Raw genomic sequence first — 22,944 nt, forward strand, 5'->3', positions numbered from 1 at the left:
GGAGAATCTCTGTGCACGGTTCCCGCTCTGAGCGCACGCTCTGCCTGCCCTGGACCGACCGCAGTCCCACGGGACGGCAGGCTGGGCAGAGGCAGGGGAAAGCAGGCGCTCAGTCCCTGCACACCCGAGGACTCCTTTAGTCACTCCTTGGACTCCACGCTCCCTGCCATGAGCCTTTCTCTACCATATTTTTAATGCACGGCCTCGCTGCCGCTCTGTGGCAGCCAGCTCCGAAACACGACAACCCCCTGTGCTGGAGCAGGGCAGGGAGAGCGGTGCCGCGCCGCTGCCAGGGGCTTGCGCCAGCTCCCGGCCGCCGCTCCGCTGCCTGCCCAAGCGCTCAGGCTGCAGCGTACGACCCCCCCTTACACGTGCACGCCTGCCACAGGGCTCAGCATGCGGCACCTCCTGGCCCGAAACCCAAGATGTTGGAGGAGGTGGTGGTGGGGACAATCCCCCCGTCATAATTTTGCAGGTGACCGTGTGTCTGCCTGAGCAGCTAATGCAAGTCAGTTCTGCTTTCCCTGCCAGTGACTCACTGAACAGCCTTGGGCAAGTTGCTTAGTGCTGCGTTGTAACATGATTACAGGCATTAGACTGCCGGTCTGGGATACCATGGATTTGATATTCAAAATCATTAAATATCTGCCTGCAAAGGAAGGTCTTTGGGAATTAGTGGCGCTGTTAGGGTATTCAGTACCAGGATCAGCTTAGTAGGGCAAATGGTTTAAACAACTTAATCTTGCATTTAATTGCCTCTATTAATCTGCAATGAATCTTGATATACACTGGGCACAGGGATACTCATTTAATAAAATCACTGTATTTGTGCATCTACCATATCTTGGGATGAAGGTGTTAGATATATACATACATACATGCGCACACACATGCATACACACACACACACACACGTATATATAAATATACACCTGTGGGAAGTTATTCGTCCCGCTGCTTGAATGTGTATTTTCTCAGTGACATTCACTAATGGCTAGTACGGTAAGGAAAGGCTTCTGCGAGAGGAAGGTGAATTTGAATAGAAAACAAGTGACGTACCTTGCACCAGGTGTCAGAGGGAGGCGTGTTCTCCTATCCAGATATATGAGGCATGGCTTTATTGCCAGTCATGTGATGTCAGTGTTTTGTGGGTGCAGTGATTACGTATGAGCTTCTGCTCCCAGAAACATGAGCTCTAATACAGATTGTGATAAGAGTCACTGAGGCATCAAGAATTGCAGGTCATTCTTCTGTTCCTCTTATCTCTGATATTTGTACAGAGAGATCCAGGCTCCGTAAACGCCTGTGGTAACCGCCCGAAAGGCAGAGGGGCACCTGCTGAACCCAGGGTTACTTTGGGCTGGGCACATGAGGACGTGCTGCACGGCTGGGGGGAACAGGACTGGAGTCTGGCTTCTTGTTCCTGCTTTCCAGAGGGAGTGCAAACCAGCTTTCCGTTAGCCTGTAGCTATGCTGGTTCCCGCTGCCTTGCCAGTGCAAGGGTCTGCAAAGCCAGCGAAACCAGCTATCCTGCGGCTTCCCCAGGATTAAGGGCATGTCTAGGAAAGATTTTCGTGGTCGGAGTCCCTATATATGCTAAGTGGTCCCAACTCAAGAATAACTTTGGGTGGATATAGACAGCTTGGAATAATTTAGGAACTGTCGGGGCTAAAAAATGGTAGGCATGGCAGAGAGGTACTTCTGCCTCCTCCCAAAGTCTGGTGTTAAGCGCAGGACTCAGGGTCTCAGAAACTAGGCGCTCTCGGAGCACTTATCCGCACCATGTCTACTCCCACCAGTTCTAAACTCGTGTCCCTGCTAATGGCATTGAAATGGCTTATTTTCTGAGAGGACAGAAGGGAAGGATGTGACAGCAAAAGCGGCGAGCAGGAACGTGAAGCAGCGCGAGGAAAGGTGAGGCCTCACTTATCAAAAGCCACAATGCCTGCATTCTTGGACTATGGAGTAGCCCAGTGAGGACGCTCAAGAGTGACACTTCATACAAGGAGGTAAAAAAGTTAGGAGACTGTATAAGGAATCCGAGCATGAAGTAATCCTGATGTATAGTACATTACATGCACTCCATCTGCGTCTCTCGTTATTCCTCTACTTTTTTCTATACTTCCTTAGTATGTGCTTTCAAGGTGTTTCTAGCTAACCTTTGTATTTCATTTCTGACTGTTAAAAAATATCCCCAAATCAGTAAATACAGAACTGCTTATTCATTTTCTGTGATGCAGTTTGCTAAAATATTTGCAATATGACATGATTCTCTCATGTGATAGAGTGAGGTGATGTTTGTGTGTAATAGCGGTTAGTGAAAACACAGTATTAGTCATAGGAGAGAATAACACTTGACTGTTTTGAATACGAAAACCTTTAGGCTGTGGAAAAAGCCAAACTTTGGCCTACTGTGTTGTTTTCAAAAGTATATGAGAACATATGGGGCAGAGTGACTCAGAGCGCCGTGTTCTCCGAGCGTTGCCCCAACCCGAGCAGGGTACAATACGCCGGGAGAGGACGATCCACCTCTTCACCCACGAAAAGCCTCGTCATGGCCACCCGTGACTTGGCCGTGTTGCTCACGCCCCATTTGACTCGATAAAACTCAGCGCTGGGCTGATCTAATGCACCTGAGAAGCTGCCTTCCCGTGAAATCTTTTCCCCTCAGGTGAGTCCCCTAAACGCTCTTGCTAGTTTTCTGCTCAGCGGCGGACAAACCGTTTCCTGACTGGGATGAATGAGGGATGAAGTCATAAGGCAGAATTGGCTGAAACCAATTTGACCAAACATGGGGCTTTTCTCCGGGGGGTTGGCCACACTCGTGTTCCCAACGCTCTGTGGCTCTTGGAGCCCGGCACAAACTGTGACTTCACCTCGGCCGCTGCACAAAATGCTGAGCTCTGTTTAGACAGAGGCCCGGCCAAAGGGGCTCTCCTATGAATACGCTTCTTAGAGAGTATTTTTTACAGCTGCTGCGGTGTAAAAACTCCCATCCTGATGAAGGGAGAAAAAAATGCCACGAAGGCAGCAGGCTGCGGAGAGCCCCAAAGTGCAGGCTCTGGAAAGCGGTGGGAGGCTTCCTTCGAGCTCAGTGGGCTCTGGAGACATGACCTCGCACAAGCTGCCGGATGACCCCCGACAGTCACAACTTTGGGGAAAAGAGAGACGCTTTCAGAGCAGCGATCTCAAGGCCAGTGGTGACACAGCTCCGTCAGGGTCCCGCAGGGACGCCTGGACAAGGGGAGGCGCACGGACCGGGGTTTCGCCTGGCAGACATGGAGTGAGGGCGCTCTTTGATTTTAAGATCAATCTAATCTCCTTAAGTTTACGCTAAGAAGTACATTATCATGGGGTCTCACATAGAGAGTAGACAGGAGTCCAGGTGTTTTTTGGAGGTCTACTGTAAAGATTTCCACACCTTCTCATATGCTCTTGTGCCCAAATCTAAGAATAGGCAGCTCTCTAAAGCAAGCAGACAAAACAATCAATAAATCTCCCCTCAGGTTAATTGGTTGAGCCAGTCACAACCATAATCAGGCTTCATAGGAAAAAGATTAGAACAGAAGAAATAAATCTGGGACTTATTTAAACTAACCAAAATAAGAGAGCTTTTATATTATTTTACTGGAGTTATTTTTGAACACAACCCCTCATTTGAACAGCCAGAATTTTGAAAAAAAACATGAGATGTGAGTCAGGGGCTGAATTTCACAGATTGGGCTCCGATTAATTTGATAATTCAAAGTATTTTTCCCTCTCTTTTTTCCCTCTATTCAGTTCTGCTGTAGTTCACACTCCAGGTCAACCAGTGGGATATGTCACATTGATCAGCAATCACTTTACTTTCCTCAGCATTCATTTTTATTTTGTGTAAAAGAGGAACAAGAAGTGAAATTAGCTAAAAGAATCAGGCACATTCTCAGATGGTAAATACAAGAGGAGCATGAATCATCCTCTTATAGAAATGACGAGAAAGGATGGAAAAGGTAGCGGTTTGGGAGAAGAAAGTTATGTTCTGCATGGCTGATTCAGCTCTCTGGACTGAAAATGAATCACCAGAATATTTAAATCATATTACCAGTATTAACACACACAAAACCCCCAAGCTCAGAAAGCCTTTGTTATGAAACAAATTTGATAACAGGGAACAAAAGAACAAAAGGACAGCTTGCTGAAAACACTGTGCTGCCTTAGACCTGCTGCCTGTCCCAGCTAGCAGAAACCTGGGAGAACCAAAAAGTTTGCTGTAATTGTAACAGCAATGCCACAGCCAATACTGTACAATAGAGTACAGTAATGCCTTGCAGCCCCAAATGCTTTAGAAACCAAAAGACAGACTCTCCTTTACCCTCTATAACTCTTGTACTCCAGCAGTGGCACAGAGTTTTTATAAAACAAAGGAATTACCCACTGGAGAGTTCACACCAAAGAGTTCATTGCCCCTGATCAGCGCATACTGTTAGCTGAAGATGCAGGCATCGTGTCAGAGACTGAGTAGGAGGAGGTCTGAGAGTGGAAACACGGCTGTTCTCATTTGGTTGTTTGCACCTGAGCCTAACTTGCAGTGTTTGTGAAGTTGTAACATACATCGGATTTCAGGCAGACTCTAGGCATAGATTACAGACAAGTTAAAGAATGTCTTAAAGTCCCCCTTCTTCCTTGCACCTCTCTGGCTAAGCTTAGCTCAGTTAGAATTAAAAAAGCAACCCATGTGTGCTGGGATTTTTTCATTCACACAGGAAAGGCAGCCACCTCCAGGATATGGCACAGCAGAGGTATCAAAGCAACCACAAGATTCTTCGACTCAATGAGTTGCAAAGTTTTGTAGGGAAGTGCCTTGCTGCTGGGAAGTACATCTGTATATGGCATAAAAGTTTGCCACATTAAAACCCCTCAGTACTAAAATAAACGTATCTGTTCAATGGCTGGAATCCTCAGAGAGATCAAAATGAGACAAAAATCCACCTCCAAATACCTTTTCAGTGTGTCTTCTTGTCTAAATCCTTCAGGTTCCCTCGCAAACCTCCAATTTAGCTATGAAGCATTAATGCTAAGGAATGAAAGCTTTCATCCTCAGCTACCAAGCTAGAGTCGTAATCAAGATTAGCCAAAATCCTGACAAGCTATTTTTAATAAAAACTGTTTTAATAAAAGAATGTATATTACTGAAGTAAATATGGACAGGAAAGGCAGAAAGTGAGAGTGACAGGCAGAGACAAACATTTATTCGCCAAGAACCCTTTGAAACATCTGGAATGCTGCACAGAAATGTCATTTACCAAGAATGTCAGCCAATCCCAGGGCAGATGGTTCCCATTAGTGCAAGATCAAGAGACCAGCAAGGCTAAAAATATGTGTTTGCTTTTTTAGAAATGGCACTTAGTTTTCTGTGCTTTAAAAATAATAATCACTGTTACGCAATTTCTATAACTTGGAAATGTTTTCTTGGAATATTGTTTGGCATGCTGGTTAGAGTGCAGGCCCTGTGCCAATGCTATTACTCATAACCTTTCCCCTGAGGACTTTGTGATCTATCTTTTTCTTAGCAACAGAGGGATGGCACATTAAGCCAAAATTGATGACTTTTGGTCATAAGTATCAGTGACAAAATATCTGGATTACTGTTAAGGGCCGGTTCCTTGCCTGATGTAACTGTGCGGCTCCACCGGAGTCCATCAGAGCACCATGCAAAGCCACTGCAGGACCGTGGGGCCACACAGCCACTTCCCCACCACCAGACCAGCAGTGTGTGCCCCGTCAAGCACGGCACCCTTGGAAGGTTGGGAGCGGAGCGCTTTTAGTCCCTCTTTTAGTCAATCTCTTTTGGAATAGTGCATTAAAGTCAGTAGAACGATGTTGATTTACTCCAGGCAGCAGCCTGGCTCAGTGAGGAGGGGAGCATGCAATTATGTGAACAGGCCTTCACCTCTGTGACTTGAAGTGGAGATGAGAGAGATTCTGCTTTCTGCTGGCAATGGTTATAAGGCTCAGGGCCACCTACACAGAAATACAGCAGCCTTGGAGGAATTTGGGATTTGAAAGAAAAAAAGCAGATCTAGCATTACTAGTCATAATACATTTTATGCCGAAACTCCCTATGGTCAGTCAGAGGTTTCCAGCTCCGTCCAGAGCACAGAGAAAAAAATGGCATTCCATAGGAAAATGTTCTAAATTTCTCTTTGGCACCTGGGGTTTTCCAGCTTCAGTTCAGACCAGGCAAGCAAGACTCTCTTTTCCTTTTAAGGGTAAAGTTGTTGCCTATCATCTCCAAACTTAATGCATGGTATGGTGAGAAGTGTTGCTCAGTGGCAGGTGGCAGAGGCATTGTGAGCCACAGTAATAACTGAAGATGTACAAGCAGAGAAACACTGCCTTGACTGCACCCTTTTGAAGGCTCAGTGCGTGCTTCTCACTGCCAGCTTGGCTCTCCTATTGAGGGCATGAGGCTTAGTGAAGAAATGGGCCCACATTTTGCAAAGCAAGCAGGAGCTCCGGGTGGACTGACTCCTTGCTCTCCTCCCTCACCCTCACACCTCTGTGCAGAATGACCCACTGGCACGTGGAGCTGAGCTGCCTGAGCCTACGGGCAATGAGGCTGGAAATGCCCAATCAATCCTGCAACCTCCTAAGATGCGAACCATGGTAATGCATGGTTTGGGTTTTGATCACGATCCCTTCTCTTTTGAGACGCTCAAGGTGAGCACACGCAGGGTCACAGTGGCTGATGCAAGCTTCCTAACGGCTGACTTCCCTCTGGGATGGAAACGAAAGAGAAATCTTTCCAGTCAACCATATTGCATCTTCTTTAAGGGAACTTCAGCATTTACTGTCACAGAGGGAAACCTCAATGAATCAGTGTTTTGCTTTCCTTTTACACACTTTTCTTTTCTTGCCAGTATATTCCTTTCCAATGGCCAAATAAGTTTCTGCTTTGCCTTTTCAACACGGGTTTAACCCGACATGGGGCAGAGTAGAGACGAGCGGAGAAGGCAATGCCGAGATATGTATGTGGCAGTCTACGATTTCGCAGAAATTGCACAAATGAAACAAAAGCTTTCAGGATTGTTAAGAAAATGCTTAGGGCCTTTCAAGTATAATGTTCCAAAACACTTTACACACAGCTGCTGTCCCTGTTAAACAGATAGGAAAATAAAGAGCTGAAATGTGAAAATGTGGTCTAATGAACAATTCTTAACTAAAAGATGTGAGTTCTCAGTGGAAATTCTGAAGAAAAATGTTCAAGTGTTTCCTATGGGCCCCCCCTGAAAAACAAGTTTTGGAAGAGTATGTTTGATAAAACGGTTCCTACTACCGGAGGTCTTCCAGTAGTAACCGATCTTAAGCAAAGAAAGCAACAGGAATGAGTTCAACTTACAGGAATCCTTTACTAAAGGCAAAGGTTTTAGTTGGGAAACAGAACTGAGGATGGAGTTGGAGCGCAGAGAGCAGCAGAGCCTCATCGTCAGCCACAGATCGGCCTGGCTTTGCCGGCCATGTAGCATCCCGTCCGCGGCTGTTCACGGGGAAGCGGACACCTTGAATGCGACCTGACGGCTCGGGAAGCTTCTCCAATAAGACAAGCTACTTTCGGAGTCTGCACACTGTGGGGAGCTGGCAAAATGGCATCTGCAGATATTAGCGATGGGTGGTGGCATTTCCATTTGAGCTGGGGTATCACCAGGGACATGTACAAACACATGAACCAGTAAAACACAGTCATTGCCCCAAAGACCTTGACAGTCAGACCGCTTCAGTCAGAATACGGCAAGTAAGTGTGACAATCAGAAAGAAAGAGAATCAGATGATTAGATGAGTGCACTTGATCAGCTAGTTTTGAATCACTTCCTCTTTTTGTTTTTTGCTTTTTTTTACTGTCAGTAAAGACAGAAAAAATAGTATTTCAAAGAGAAAATATGCAAGCCGCTGTTTCTCACACTGAAATATGAATATATCAACGACGATTTTGCAGGATTGCTGGCTGCTGTGTGAAACCGGAAAGAAAGAGAACAGAGGATGAAATCCTGTCCGATGTCCCAGACAGGTGACCTATAAAACTGATTTTCTGGATCTTTATGAGTCTCTTTCTGGGTAGGATAGTACAAAAAGCACCACCTGGTCTCTTTGTCACAGTGGAGAAACCTGGATCAACCTGTCTGCAATGAGAGAGGGAACTCTCCTGCCTGCCTCGGATAAACCTGAGGCAGCCTCAGGAGGCAGAGTAGGGGAAGTCTGCCACTGCCTGTGCTGAGCGTCCTGTATGGAGAGAGGATTTTGGTGTACAGGGACGATATATGGCACCAATCAACAGTGTTAAAAGCACAGGAAAAGAGAAGAAAGAGAAGAGGCAAAGACTGAAAGTCAGAGTCAGCAGGAGAGTGGTGCAGAATGAGCAAATAAACCCCAAAGGCACTTAGTGACAAATTCCAAGTCCTCTGATATGTGGAGCTATTTATTTCTGAAATAACACTATTTCTTGAAATAACATCAGCCCTCCTTCTTCAGCTGCCATCGAGGGCTATGCACTGTTCAGCAGGCCTGTCGGCTTGGCAAGCGGGCGACCTTGTGTGTAATGTATAATTCAAGTATCCAATACACAAATGATTGCAGCAGAGTCAGAGAACATGCAAATTATGTCCCACATCCTGCTGTTAGTCATCCTCTTGGGGGAACTCAACCCTACAAAGCTAGTATCCCAGAACACACTGTATGTTTGCTAATCCTCACTTTCTAAACGTTTCCACAGCAGCAGAAAACTTTCAGCTCTTCTCCTGAAAATGACTGTAGTAAAACTGCTGGAGTGAAATACTCCCTTCTTTCTCCAAAAATAGCAAATGAATTATCCGTATTTCGTTTTACTGCTGCATAATAATTAGAAGCATTAGTTTAAAATATGATAGCAAGTTGCACAGAATCTCTCAACAAAGGGGAACAAAGCACTTTGCATATTAATTAAATCTCAAAATAACACTCTGAGTTAAGCATTATTGTGGGAGATAGTGAGTTCTAGGGATTCAGAGAGGCGATAAGAAATGAGGCCACCTGGTGATTTACTGCCTGTGATTTACTGCACAACTTTGTATGAGTCCTTCAGAGTCTCTGTACCTCAGTTTCATTGTCTGTAGGTGAAGGACAGTCATATTTAACTTTGTTTGCAGAGTCTGAAATAAATCCTCCGGCAAAAGTGATGCCTGATTGTGGCAGTTAGAGTGTCAGGACATTAAAGGTAGAGAGACAGAGTGATGGCCCCACAGACATACCCAACAGAGGCCTAAAGCTGCTCTGTCTCTTACCAAATTTTTCTCTGCATGACAGGGCTACCTACAGGGAGTTTGTCAGCACTCCTTCCTCCTTTCTTTTACAAATGCTCTTGAAAGCACAATTGCCACCTGCACAGCTAAGCAGCAGTCACCGTCGCAGCCCTGAGCATCTCACGTGCTCCAGAAGCTGCTGTATCCATAGTAGCTTTCTAAGGTATCATCTACGGTTCCTATTTGACAGGTTCAATGCAGCCTAAGGATCAGATTATCAAGGTCTGCAGGGGCTATCAACAGGAATTAGGTAGCAAAGTGCCTTTAAAATTCCAGTCGAAAGTGATCTGCAGAGCCGGGCTTCACCCACGGAGCCCTGCTAGCGCCCTGCTCGCTGAAGAAACCGTCTTCCCTTCTCAGGAGGCAGCTGGAGGGGCAAGTCCTCCCCATTTCTTAACGTAGCTGGGATAAAGCAATTCATGGGTCTCAAATCAATCTCTATGCATTAATTTCATGAAAAAGTTGTCACATTTTATTACCCTTAGTAACAGAGGCTTATGAAAACAAAGAATCTATATCAAATGCCTTGACCAAAGGTTGTTTTCAGTGGTACATTATTAAAACAAGTCATGTAGAATCATAAAAGGACCTATGACTAAACCTGAACAGCTCAATGTCACGAGACTAATCATAACATTATGAGAATCAGCAACAGAAAATCAGCCCCATTAAAAGTCAGACCGGACGGGGCAGGCAGCTTTTGTTTCTTTGTTATCAAATGTGTGAGAAACAAACCAAAAGCAAACATTCAGTCCAAACTCAGGAGAGCGTATGATCAGACAAGAGTGGGCAGAAGTATATTTCTAATCCCAGATTAAAGTAAAATACCAACTTCTGTTTGCTTTTAAGCAGCAGAAGAAATATTTTTGAGTGATGTCTGAGATGTGTTGAATTTTGTTTGTTCTCACACTCCAGTGTTACAGGTCCACATGTTGTGGGGAGGTACCTTCTACTATTGCCAAAGTGTTTATCTTGTCTTGTGACTCAACTGGAGTTAAACTTGTTTTCCCCTCTCCAGCAGTGAAGAAGGTATTCCTGTAAATGTGCCAGCGCACTGAGATGCTTTTTAGTTTTATCTTAGAAACTAGAATGGCGTGTATAGCACCTGTGAGGAAGGGGGGCACAGCTGGTCCCATTTTCCAGGGAAAGAAACAGATCCTGAAGAAGCTGCATGGCCGGAGGAGAGCGGTGGGCTAGGGTGAGAGCCAGGTACTCACTGCCAAACCCGTGCTCCCCCGTGGGGCTGCCCTTCCTCTTTTCTGCCCGAAGAAGCATGGCATTATCAGCAACGAGGCCAACAGAAAAACCACAAACATCACCGCGGCATTGCTTCAGCGACGTTTGGCAACCGACAGAAAGCCACTTCCCTAGACAACAGTTGCAGGCAGTGCGGGGCTGGTGCTGTCTGCAATGTTCACGGACAATCCCATGGTAACAGGCGTTCGCACAGAGTCCCAGCCCTCACAAGAAGCAAAGGAGTCGTATTGGGTAGCAAAATCTACTAGCAGAAAGTTGTGACAAGGCCTTCTCTTGTCTTAACCTCATGCAAACAGGGCACAGCATGACTGGCAAAAGTAAAAGCCTCCAGGCCTCCGGGTTGCCACTGCCACCACTGCCAGCGTTTGACAGAGCTGTTCTGAGATTTGGCTTGCTAATGTCTGAGAGGTTGAGATGAAAACGATTATGGAGTCATGGAAATCAGAGACAGAAGTCTGGGACAGATGCTCGTGAATTGCCGCTTATTGTGCATGTTCTCATCTGCTGTCCTTTTTAATTGCAAGAACTGGTGCCTTCCAGATACCTTGAAGACACTGGAGACAGACAGATGTATCTCATCATCAGGAAGTCTGTCTTGAGAATCAGCCAACATCCAAGGGGAGTGTGCATTATTTATGATGATGATCATCATCACCACCACTAACCTCATTTCCCTAGAGATTTGACTCCAGTATAAATGCATGAGGCCATATCCTGGGCTTCTTACTCTGTTTTCGTTAACCCCACCGTCATAGAAGCCCCCCTTGTCTTCTCTGGGAACTTTGTCTGCGTAAAGAATGGGACACACACTGAGCAAACTCTTCTGGACAGGGCTCTATCTTTTTATTGCAAGCTTCGTTTGAAAGCCATATGATAGGAAAGCAAAAAGCTGGATGTACTGTGAAACGTTTGCAGAGACCGACTGCCTGGCTCCCTGCAGACGTCCACTTTATTGGAGAAAAGCAGAACAGTAGCAAACCAATAGCAACAAGCAAAAGTTGTTTACGTGTGCCAACACTGAATTACAAACCCTGAGCTTTTAGCGTATTGCATGTGCAGGAACATGATGTCAGTACCACTGTGCTGCAACAGGAAGCAAAAGATAAGAACTTGGTGAACCATCAGCTCTTCCTGAGCACTAACTTGGTACCATATTTTTGTTTATGTTTTATGAAGTACCGGTCAGCAATACAAACAACCTTTCTGGCAACTTCAGCCTTTCTTTTATTTCACAAACTGATTAAGCTATTGCAAATACATCTTTTAGTTCTAAATCCTTGCCTCATTTTTAGCAGGAAACATGTGTATAAGTGCTGCACTATCTGTGGTTTGTGTTGTTCGGTCACATTGTAGAACTTCTGCCCCTTGATCAGATGACAGAGAGAAATAAATGAGAGGATGAAATATAGTGTGCTAAACATCATTAGTAGGCATTTCAGAACACGTTTCTGGAGAAATTATTTGTCCTAAAGATTCACAGACCTTCTTTATAAATGTCAGATGACTATGCAAATATTAGCAACGACATGAAAATAAATTATATTACCCCACACATGGAAATTAAGTAAAATCTAAATTTACAAACTCTGCGTTTTCATTATTCATCTACACCTAATCACAAGCACTGAGAAATACCATTGTAAAATCCGGTCAGTATTTGATTTGTTTTTTAGCCCAGAAGAAGGAGGCTGTTTCCTTATTCTGACAGTATACTGAATTTAGCGCACGCTGCTCACGGTATTTTCTAATCCGTTGCAGCTGAACTGAAACATTCAAGTTTCTGGGGCACCGATGCTTGACAGCTCAGAAGGAGTGATTCCCCAGCACTGACACGTCAAGCTGTTCTGCACTGTGCACTGCAAGGGGCAGGAGCCAGCACAACGCAGCCGCTGATTAATGACAACAACCACGGAGGATTTCCTACTATGCCAAGCTTTAGAGGGAAACAGTAAGTAACGTAAAGGAAATGAGTGGATTTGCTCAAACTGAAAAGGTCATCCAGCCAACATATTTTCAGCTTTGATATACATGTAGCATTTAAACTCCAATTTTTATCATAAATCCTGTCTTCCCAAGGTCTTCAGGAAGGTGACAGAAATTGTGAGGTTATTGGGTGGTGTGAGAACGGAACTAGCTATGATTTACAAACTTGTCATTGCAGCATATCCACTTTTGTGTAATGAAGGAAAAAGCTACCACCCTAGCAGCAACCCTTTTGCATCCTCACTATACAGTTTTAAACAGCAGCTTCTGCTGGTATCAGAGAGATTCAAGACCTCTCCCCCAAAATACCCTGCAAAGGCCGTTTAACAGAGTACAACACGGACATGCAAAAACTGTTACCCTCCTGTCAATTGCAACTTCATGCAGAGAACTCTGCCAAATGGTCATTCACAGTGACATGATTCAAAGTTAAATACCAGTGACTGTAAATACAATCTTTCATACAAAATAGCGCTCCATAAAAAAAAAAAAAAGGTTCATGACTCCTGGGTTCCCTCCACAATAGTTCCATCGTCTCCCTATGACAAGTAATTTAATCCCCCCTATAAACTCTCACGTTTATAAAGTATAAATAATAGCATTTAGCTTTCTCTCATGGGCCATTGTGAGACATGGTGAATCTTCACTGAGTGTTTGAAAGATTACCGAATTAGTGTTGCAAGAAGAAAAGGACTATGACTATTAATGCAACAGTACCAATGATTCATATTATTTTAGTTATCGCCTGATCTCCTCAGCTTTCAAACAGCTCTCCAAAACAACTGTAAAGCATGTTATATTGTAGGTGCGAAGGGAGTTGTGTATTATTTCAGCTGGGTAAGCACACAGCACACAGCATGAAACCACGGCGCTACTAAAGTTAACAGCAATACTCATAGCATATAACACAAACTAGCTATTTTGTGTATTTCACAGCACCTATTTTATCTCACAGAGCCCTAGTGAGACATAACTAAAATACCAAATTGAAAAGACTGCACGACGCTAACTCAAGACTAGACTGGTAGGACAAAATTTCAATCTATTGCACTTGAATGCATAATGAAAAATCCATTAGTGACTCACTCCTTCTAAGGATAGAAGGCAGCATACCTTATGAGTCAGCCTTCTGCTGAGAAAAAGTTCTACTTTCAATGGACTGGGAGATAAACCATTGAAAAGAGTGCAATTATCAGCCATGACATTGTGGGACAGAGTGGAGAACAGGTAATGAAAAGAGCAAAAATATATGAAGGACTTAGTTCACGGAGGAACTCTTGGCAAAACTGACCTTTAAACTTAGCGAGAAATATGAGGTGAATTAGTTCATCACTTGTCTGGGAAGTTTGCTGCAGACTTCCCTGGAAGTCAAAGCATGCAGATTAATTCAGTGCGAATACTAGCAAAAGTAGGGTTAAAATAGATAGGACTCGTTGCCACATATGGAGGTTTGGACTAATTACAGAAATAGGAAAATGAAATAAAGATAAATGAACCAAGTGTACTTAGCATTATCGAATTAGGAATACTGTAAAGTATGATTTGCCTTTACAGTGCCTTCAATGGATGAGAAAAAGTTGGTTATAGCATTTCAGTCAGATAATAACTACAGACAAATGAGCAGACTCACATATGAGAAGAAATAGGCTGAATACCAGGAAACAGTGATATGGTCTCTGAAAGGATTTGAGGGAAGGTACTTGCATCTGTCCAAAGAGAATTACATAAAGTGAATAGAGGGAGTCACTCTTCTGTGATCTCTGGGCTAGTGAAGTAGATGTTTTTACATTTCTAATTTCAGTTCCTGCAGTCCTTACTCAAGTAAAATTCCCACTGGAGTCAATTAAATCTTCCTTCTGATTTTAAACAACGTACCTAATGCAAGACAAACGCTTTCTAGTTTGTCAACTTTTTAATACCTTTTGGCTCTCTGCAGTCATCTGCAGTAGTCATGGTATGCTATATCTGCTAGCTGTACACATACTTATGAGTCATTGCGCCCTAGAAATAAGACAGCTAAGAGGGTCAAGATTTTTGACTTTCTAGATTAATTCCATTGTCTTTCGTAAACTCCAGCTTGGTTTTTGTGTGGGTGAGTCATAGAGAATTTGGCCCTCCACCTGGAATAATATTATCTGTGGCTTTGGATAGACACTCTTCAATTGACTGCTTTTTAACATTTTTACTCCTCTTTATTCCTCTTGCCTAGGGTAAACTGCCTACAAGAGGCCATTGTGAGAGGGCACACCATATTATGCCCTGTAGCAGTAGACTACTTCTTAAGTTTTGGATAAGCTAAATGAGGTTACTAGCTTTGTCACAGATGACCCATAAATCTTACCAAACGTGATTAATTCCCAGGGAGAGAACACTTCACTGAAATCCACAACTTCCCCCTTATCTGGCTCCCCCTCAAAATTTTCGGTCAGTGGTAGCAGACTCAATCACTTTTGCGATTAACAGCTAAAGGCAACAGCAAACTTTCTCCAGGCATTGCTGCTGGGGACGATTCTCCAGCCTGATATTCCAGGAGTTTCACGTTGCAATTCACTAGCAGCTTTGATCTATTGCCCTTTCTGAGGGAATCACACCTATCTTACGCTCTATCCCTACCCCGGGTCAAAGACAGAGGGGCCATGGGAATGCAACGTCACTGACGTGAACTTTACGTGGCCTTATTGGTACAACAGGAAGCAACAGAAGATGTTCCTCATTTACATAAAGCTCCAATCGTGAGTCATCTCTATCTTCTACAGCTCCAATTTGTCACTCTGACGACTCTCTGGACGGTAAGCGAACGTACCGTTCGTCAGTCATATGCTCACAAACGCTGGCCTGGCTGTTCCAGTGCCTGCTTTGGGGGAAATTGAAAAATGTAAACTCTGTGCATAAAATTTCCCTGCAGTCTGGGGAAGTTATGTGTCTAGTTTCTCTTGTAGTGGAAGGGAGCCATTCAATAATTGTTAGCCCATGCTATTACAAGCCAGTGTCTTAACTTTAAGCCTTTTGTACTCATTGCTGAGTGTCCATCAGTTGTCCACCAAATCTCTGCCTTCTTCTCTGACTTGTGCAGAAAGGTCTTGCATTAATGAACATAATAACTTATACCATTTCCCATACAGAAAGCTAAGGCCCAAGGAATCCCTGCATGGGACTGTCTGGACATTCAGTTGCCAAATTGGGAATAGAATTGAGGAATGTTGTCCTGAATAATAAATCTCTGACTGCCCAATCGAGAACGTCTTTCTCCATGTCAGCAGAAAACACCAGTATGTCTACGACAGTGTAACTGGGAATATGTCTGCTGTAAAACCCCTGAGGACCAGGAGAGATTTCAGTCACGTATAGGCAACTGATACCTTTTAAGCACTTAATCTCTCTGAGTACGCTAGGTACTCCACAGAAAGAGGTTACTTAGAGTCCTGGTCTGAACTGCCCTGTGGCAGCGGCCCTGTGAACCTTTCCTGTACTCAGGCTAGAGAGGGAATCTAGGAATATTAGCTTTATGATGCTGGTGTTAGCCTCTGTGAATAAACTTCCAATGAGGTTGTCATACTTCCGACACTGTTCACACTGTCGCTAGCAAAAAACATCTACTCACATGGAAAAAGGGCAGCAGCAAAATTCCATTGAAATAAGTGGAATTGGAAACGTCTCTCTTTTTTGTCCATAGGGTTGTCTTGTCCATCCCATCATGATTTCAGGGAAGAGAGTGCATGAGCGAGAGGACATTGAAGAAGAGGCAAGGAGTCACCAAATACTTTGTGCGTGCATGCTCAAAGGATGGATAAAATTTGAACATAATCATCACAGAATGGAAACATTCAAGAGAGAGAATGTAGGGAAGTGAAACACAAATGATGAGAGACTCTTGTTTTAGTGTGTTAGGAAAAACCCCGGTGAACAGAATAATCACCTTTGCTCATGTCTTTGCTGTACCCACACTTCCAAGACAACTGAAAGGGAAGGGACAAACTATTGTATCACTGAACCCAACCTAATATATCGAAATGTAATATCTTTGACTCAATATTGTGATAATCAAAACCCGTATATGGATTTCAGAGTCAGCACAGGCCAAAGAGTTGCCCCAGACATTACCATTTTGGCAATCGATATTATAGAATGATAAAAGTTGGACTTCGGGAGTTATTTTAGTAGAACAGAATATGGATTTTTTTTTAATAAATCATATTTTTCTCACAGAATCTGGTCAAATGTTTGTAGATTAAACATCAGATGATCAAAATCTGCCAATGTATCAGACGTATTCCCTTTAGCAAACTCTGACACCAGAGATGCAAGGATACAGACATCTTACCCTACACCATAGGATGCAGCAGAGCCAAACTACATTAACGTACGGCACCTAAGATTAATGCTTGGAAATAGCCCAGTCTCTGAGTCAGACTGATCCTTTCCGTTCATAAACTTTAAAGTGCCAGGAAAAAAGTTTAAAAGTCCAATTAAAATAAAACTCGGCTAGCCCCATTGCAGGCTTATCATCACTGTGTGAGAAGTGCAGTGCTCCTCTTCTGCAAAACACTTGAGCATGAACCATGAAGTGGCCTCATAGGGGCTAGGGTGACAGAGGCTTCTCTGTTGAGGGTAAATTCTGCAGATTGCTAGGCCTGGCTTTTTCCACAGGCAGGGGGAGTTTTCTGTATGTGTATGGTGCTCGTTCAAGTCAAGTTGGTTTGATAATTCCTGATTATACTCACCATCATTTGAAAAGGACCTTTGCTATCTACATTTGAACTTTGTTTCTAATGACTTAGCTCCCCAGCTCCCCAGATACATCTCCTCTTTCCTTTTGCCACAGACTGAAACTTCTCATCCTCACCTCTAAGCCCCCAATGTATCTAATCTCAGGTATTCCCAGTCCCCCTCTCCTAGGTACTTACAGCTTAAGCAGTTCCTCTCTTGCTCTTACATAATTTTCCACACTTTTTAATGTGGTTCCTGTGTTTACAGCACCCTCTCTCTCTCCATCTCTCTTAATATGTGCTTTACCATGTATTAAGAGAGATGCCAACCCTTAGAAAGATAATTACCAGTTTGGAGTATTTGTTTGGCCAAATGGCAGCTTCAGCTGAAATCAGCAGCAAGGGTAGATGCTAAATTGGATCCCAAGTCATCTGAAGTCGGGCATCCAAAGCTAACCCCACCCCAAATCAGTGGTCAGATCCTTAGGAATCAAACCCTAACAATGACATCTCAGGATTGCTGAGTCCCTAGACTGCAGATGAAATCAATAGAAGGCCAGAGCCAGTCGCTTCTTGTCTTTATTTATTAGAGGGTTAAAAAACCCTCTTTTAAAAAGATCTCCTCTAGCCACTCCCTGACTTCTGCGACACATGCTTTAGCACTGAGAAAACCTCCTCAATCCACCGATCATCATAAGACTGGCAAAGGACCAAGGAAGAGTGAAGAAAACGCAAGTGTCAGTCACAGAAGAGGCCACATGCTAGCAACTCGCAGAAGAAGTAATTACAAATCCAGGTCCTTCCAATGAAAAAGATGGAAAAAGACTCTTACCTCTTGTCTGAAATGTCCCACTGGGCTTACTGAGCTCCCTGAATACTACACAATATCTAGAGGAAACCTCTGAGAAAGCTGATAAGGCAACATTGACTAGCGTGCCAGAAGTGAGTGGGTGAAGTGCTATTCAACATCTCACGCACAGGGCCAGTTCCAATGGCTCAAATGGTGGGTGAGAACTTGCTAAGCTGCAAGATACCCACAGATTGCAGAAGTAGGATTTGGCAAGTCTTCCAGCAAAGCTTCCAGTGCCTTCTCTGAAAAATTCCTCCTTGTCAAAGGTTTAGGCTGTTTAACTTGTCCACTACCTATGGGTCTTTGCAACGACCCAGTGCTATTGAATTCTCAGATACTCATTCAGTTCAAAAATGTCAGTTGCCACATTTGCTGCCATTCCCTCCTGCTAGACACAGACCTGAGCACAGGCTGACCATGCACTCAGGAGGCCCAGGCTCGTTCCACAACTCATATCTAGGAAGAAGCCGCCCATTCTAAGAAGGTCATAATGCAGCAAGCCAAGCACTTAGCATCACTAGCCCCTGTCTAGCTTTCCACACTGACTCCCCACTGAGAGCATGCCAGTGCAAGAGCTCTGGGAGAAATCCAAAACAGCACTCAGGCTCTGAAGTGCAACTTATGCAGACTGCTGGCGCCTGTGCTCATGAGAGCAACCCAGGAAAGCTCTGCGTCCCCTGTCCCAGCTATGTCAGATGCTATAAGTACCTACAGTTTCTGACGACAGCTTCTTCAGGCGCCAAAAGGTCTAGTGCCTCTTTGTGCCCAGAAGTCCCGCTACTCTGACTAGACTGAATTCAGGCAACTACTTCTTGCTTAGGCCTATCCAGGAAGCAGGTGTGTTTTTTGTCGTAAGGTCTTAAGGACTCATTTTCCTAGGCATGCTGTGACTGCCTTGGCCTCAGAATATGAGGCAGTGGGGGACCTCGAGACTGCTTACTCATTTAACGTTAGTCCGTCACGAACCTCTTAGTATCCCAGCCCCTATAGTCCCCTGTTGCCCAGCTAAGACCCCTAACTGGGCACTCTGTTCTGGCATGAGGAACTTTGCATTCCTGGCTTCACTGTGGCTCAGCTTTAAGAAGCTGAGCACAGAGCGTTTCCCTTCCTTCTCTGCATGCCTTAGAGCCTCTCACAGCACTCCTAGTCCCCTTAAGTTCAAAGGTCCAAAACCCACTTCCGGGGCAGCGCTCTTAAGCGCTTGGCAATTATGTAAAACAGAGGTCGTGGCTCATCTCCTGCGTATAGTTTCACTAAGAAGAGTGAGGCAAGTGTTCATGCCAAATGTGTGACTTGAACCCATAAGCAAATGCTTTCAGGTCCTGAATCAGAGCTTCGGAGTGAAATAGAGATGCCTCTTCCTTAGCATTTCCTACCGGCTGACGTAGGCATCTCAGCTCTCGACGTGTTAGCTATGGACGCTCCAAGTCCTTTGCTTCCTAACTCTTCCTTTCTAACTCAGTACGCTGCATTTCTCCTTTGTGAACCAGGCACTAATCCCAAACTCTCTTTTTGGTGGCTGATCCCAAATGTCTTTGAGATTTGGCCCTCTCTCAGGCTCAAAGTACTCTATTAAAGGACTTAGCTCTAGTTAACTGTTAACCTGAATCTCCCTTTGGCCATGACCTCTCATACATTTGCAGCTTCCTGAACTACAGTAAACACTGATCAGTACAGGGATGGCTACGAAAGCATGAGGTAAGCCTGTGACAGAGGCTGAAACTTGTTTGTAGAGTTCGTTTCCACAGTGGAAAAGGAACCAAACAGAAAAATGTTCCACTCCCTATGACTTTCTGATAGTAAATTCCTGACACACTAAGAAGTAAAGCGAACAAGCAAACAAAAATAAACCGTACTAAAAACAGGGTAAATTTCCTAGGGGCTTCAAAAGCTCCAGATTCCCATCAGCACTACGCAACGCAGTGCTTGCCCACTGTTACAGGACAAGGAAGAGGCCACGGGGCCGCCCAGACCCCCTCCTCCACACACAAAAATACACATGGCAGCTGTAGCCAACCCTGTGATCTATCAGATAATCAGGCTATTGTTTCTACATATTGAACAGGAAGAAGAAAGGTTGTTATCATGGCTTCTTTAAGGGAAAAGCTCAGATATTCAATGAAAGCCTCTTTTAAGCCCTTAGCTGTGTAGATCCTAATTTATTCTGAGGTCCATTTAAAGTCCAGTCTTGCAGCAGATTGACAATTCCAACTTATATGATAACGATGAACATAGACTACTCTTCATCATGGCTTAAAGCTTGCCTTTTTATTCTCTGGTGTTTGGAAAGTACTGTCAACATGTAGCTTATCAAAATCCTGAGAGGAAGGGCTGAACTTTCGGTACTGATTATACTTAGCTCAGCTCCTTCTATTCAAATTCTTCACCTACATGGGCATCCTGTCCTTCAGAAAGATTTCCTGAGATGATGTTATTTATATTTTTTAATGCTTTATACCATTTTCTCTTCCTTCTCTAAAATGTTTTTTCCTTTTCCTGGACGGCGGTTGTGTTTATTACACCATGCAGCCAGTGACACACCCTGTAGAATACAACACATACTCAAGAACACACACCCTGTAAAGCAATGCGCTCACTTTAATCCCAAACCCACCCTGACAGGAGTGCTACAAGCGTATCCTCTGAATACATGCACAATGGCAAAATGTCACGGTGCGTACCCTCTCGCGCTCTATCCCAAACGAAAAGCTACAGCTCAGCTGCGGGCAAACACACCTCTGTCACAGAAGGGGCATAAGTGAATAAGCACTGCACCCTCCTTATAGTCACTGCACATTCCCAATGAGAAACGAAACCTAGCTGACCTAAAGGATGACTGTATGTACCCAGCTTTACCTTTAGCAAACAATACTGCTCATGACCTAGTCACAGCACTTACAACACGTTCCCAAGTCAAGAGCCATAGTCTAAGCCAGAGGCTAACAAAACTCAGCCGTGTGTAAGGCACCACAAACAAAACAAAAGAGGAAATCATGCGTGAGCATTACAGAACTTTAAATTTATGCCAGATGGGTAAGGATCTAGGTCATACTTTTTTAGGAGAAAAGGAAATGTTGGTGTCACAAAATGGAGCTAGTGAACATTATCGAGGGCTGACATAAATTGTATGAACAAGAAGTTAAAAGCAAAGAATAGCATATCATCTAGAAATCAGAAGTACCTAGGGAACTTGGACAAGACGACATTTTACCTGTAAGAACAAGTTTATGGAGTAAATATCAAGGAGGATGATTCAAACAAAGTACTTTTTGATCACTTTTTATAGGAAGGAGGCAGCAGTTTTGTTTTATCTGCAAGACCGTCCTTTTATTTTTCAACTTTATATTAGTTAGGAATCCAGATAAGAGTCGTCTGCCATCTGATTTATATGTAAGAAAGAGAACTCGAAGGAGGAAAACACTCTTTTTTTTGCAAGGAGAATTATGAACATAGAAATAGAAGAGAGGGGATTTGTTTGCTAATTTTAGAACTGAAGTTGACTTTATTTTATAGTCTTAGGTGAGTCAGTTCATCTCTCTGCTTCGGTTTCTTCATTAGTAAAATAGTTCTGGTAATGTTTACTCACTGATTTCAGAGTAGTAGTTTGGCTCAATTAATCTTACTAATGCACTTTCAAGAAAAAATGCAGATAGTTTTAGGATTACTGTTATCAAAAATATTTTAGTTTATTAGTTATTTGAAAAAAATTTTCACTATCAGTTAGCTTATTCCAGTTCTAATGAAGTGATAGTCACCTCGAGTAAACTCTTGCTTTTAATTCCTGCTCTAATACACAATATGATCTAAGCAGCCGCACCCAGCTGGACTGTAGACAAATTCCTGTTCTTATCTCAGGCGCAGTAGAAGTCTTATGTAATTAAACAACATTGTGACGAGGGTCTTATCTCAGGGCATTAACTTCTTCTTTCCTTGGCAAGGATGTAAGTGAATTGGATCAAATTGGAAAGCTGTCCTGGCATTGCTTGGAGTCCATTAGTTTCTTCAGAGTTTGACCTTTTCATTGCAAATAAAATCCTCCCAATGTGATTTCTTACTGTGTTGTATTTTCAAGCCTGTAAAAAGAATGACTCCTCAAGATCGCCTCAAGATTTGTCTGCTGTACAAGTTAAGCGATTTTGTAACCACTTTAGTAACTCTCTTGGCTCTTGAGAGTTTATGTCTTCGCACAAGATGGTTAATAATAGCTTAACGGTATCGGGCTCTTGCCAGAAGCCTAGACTAGCACTTGGTTACGTGACAATAACTTGATAGCACTGGTCTGTTTTTTTTTTTTTTCACTGCAGATAGCACCTGCTAGCTATGCCTACGTAACTGATTTGACCTCATGAGAGATGAGAATTGCCTCACTAATTTCAGTGAGTTGTTATATTTTGGAGCACAATGCAAAGTGCAGCAGGATTTTGTTGCTGATCAGTTGGCAATTTGCTGAATATGCTTTTACAATAGAGTTGGATAATTTAGATGTCAGAGATCAAAAAAAAAAATTAGGCATTTTTTATTTATTCCCTGGGGGCTTCTGAGGGATTGTGCTTTGTTATCTCATCCCCAGGATTCCTCCAGTTTTAAATTTTCCCAGCAAAGAATTATCTCTTCATTTGAAAGACTATGGCACCATTTAACAGCTCTGACTCTTAAGTAGTTTTTTCTCTGCTTGTTCTAATCTAATTTTTTTTCAAGTATGGCCTGGTTTCCAGGTAAGAAGAAAGAATGGAAAGAGGAGGATCTCTAAGGACGGAGATGATGACAGCGGCAAGAAGAGGAAGAAGAAAGCTGTAGAGCCAGTTAGGAAAGCAGCACATTCAGAATGCTGTAATCC

General features: G+C 43.7%; 1 long non-coding RNA gene across 1 annotated transcript; it reads left to right on the forward strand.

Annotated features, from left to right (window-relative positions):
- The first annotated feature begins 2,464 nt into the window (after nt 1-2,464).
- LOC138069073 (uncharacterized) lies at nt 2,465-22,799 on the forward strand. The gene is made up of 3 exons (XR_011143859.1): nt 2,465-2,671; nt 12,327-12,516; nt 16,225-22,799. It is a non-coding gene; the product is annotated as an uncharacterized lncRNA (long non-coding RNA).
- The last annotated feature ends 145 nt before the right edge of the window (nt 22,800-22,944 follow it).

This window comes from Struthio camelus, chromosome 13 (genome assembly GCF_040807025.1).
Source record: "Struthio camelus isolate bStrCam1 chromosome 13, bStrCam1.hap1, whole genome shotgun sequence".
Taxonomy (NCBI): domain Eukaryota; kingdom Metazoa; phylum Chordata; class Aves; order Struthioniformes; family Struthionidae; genus Struthio; species Struthio camelus.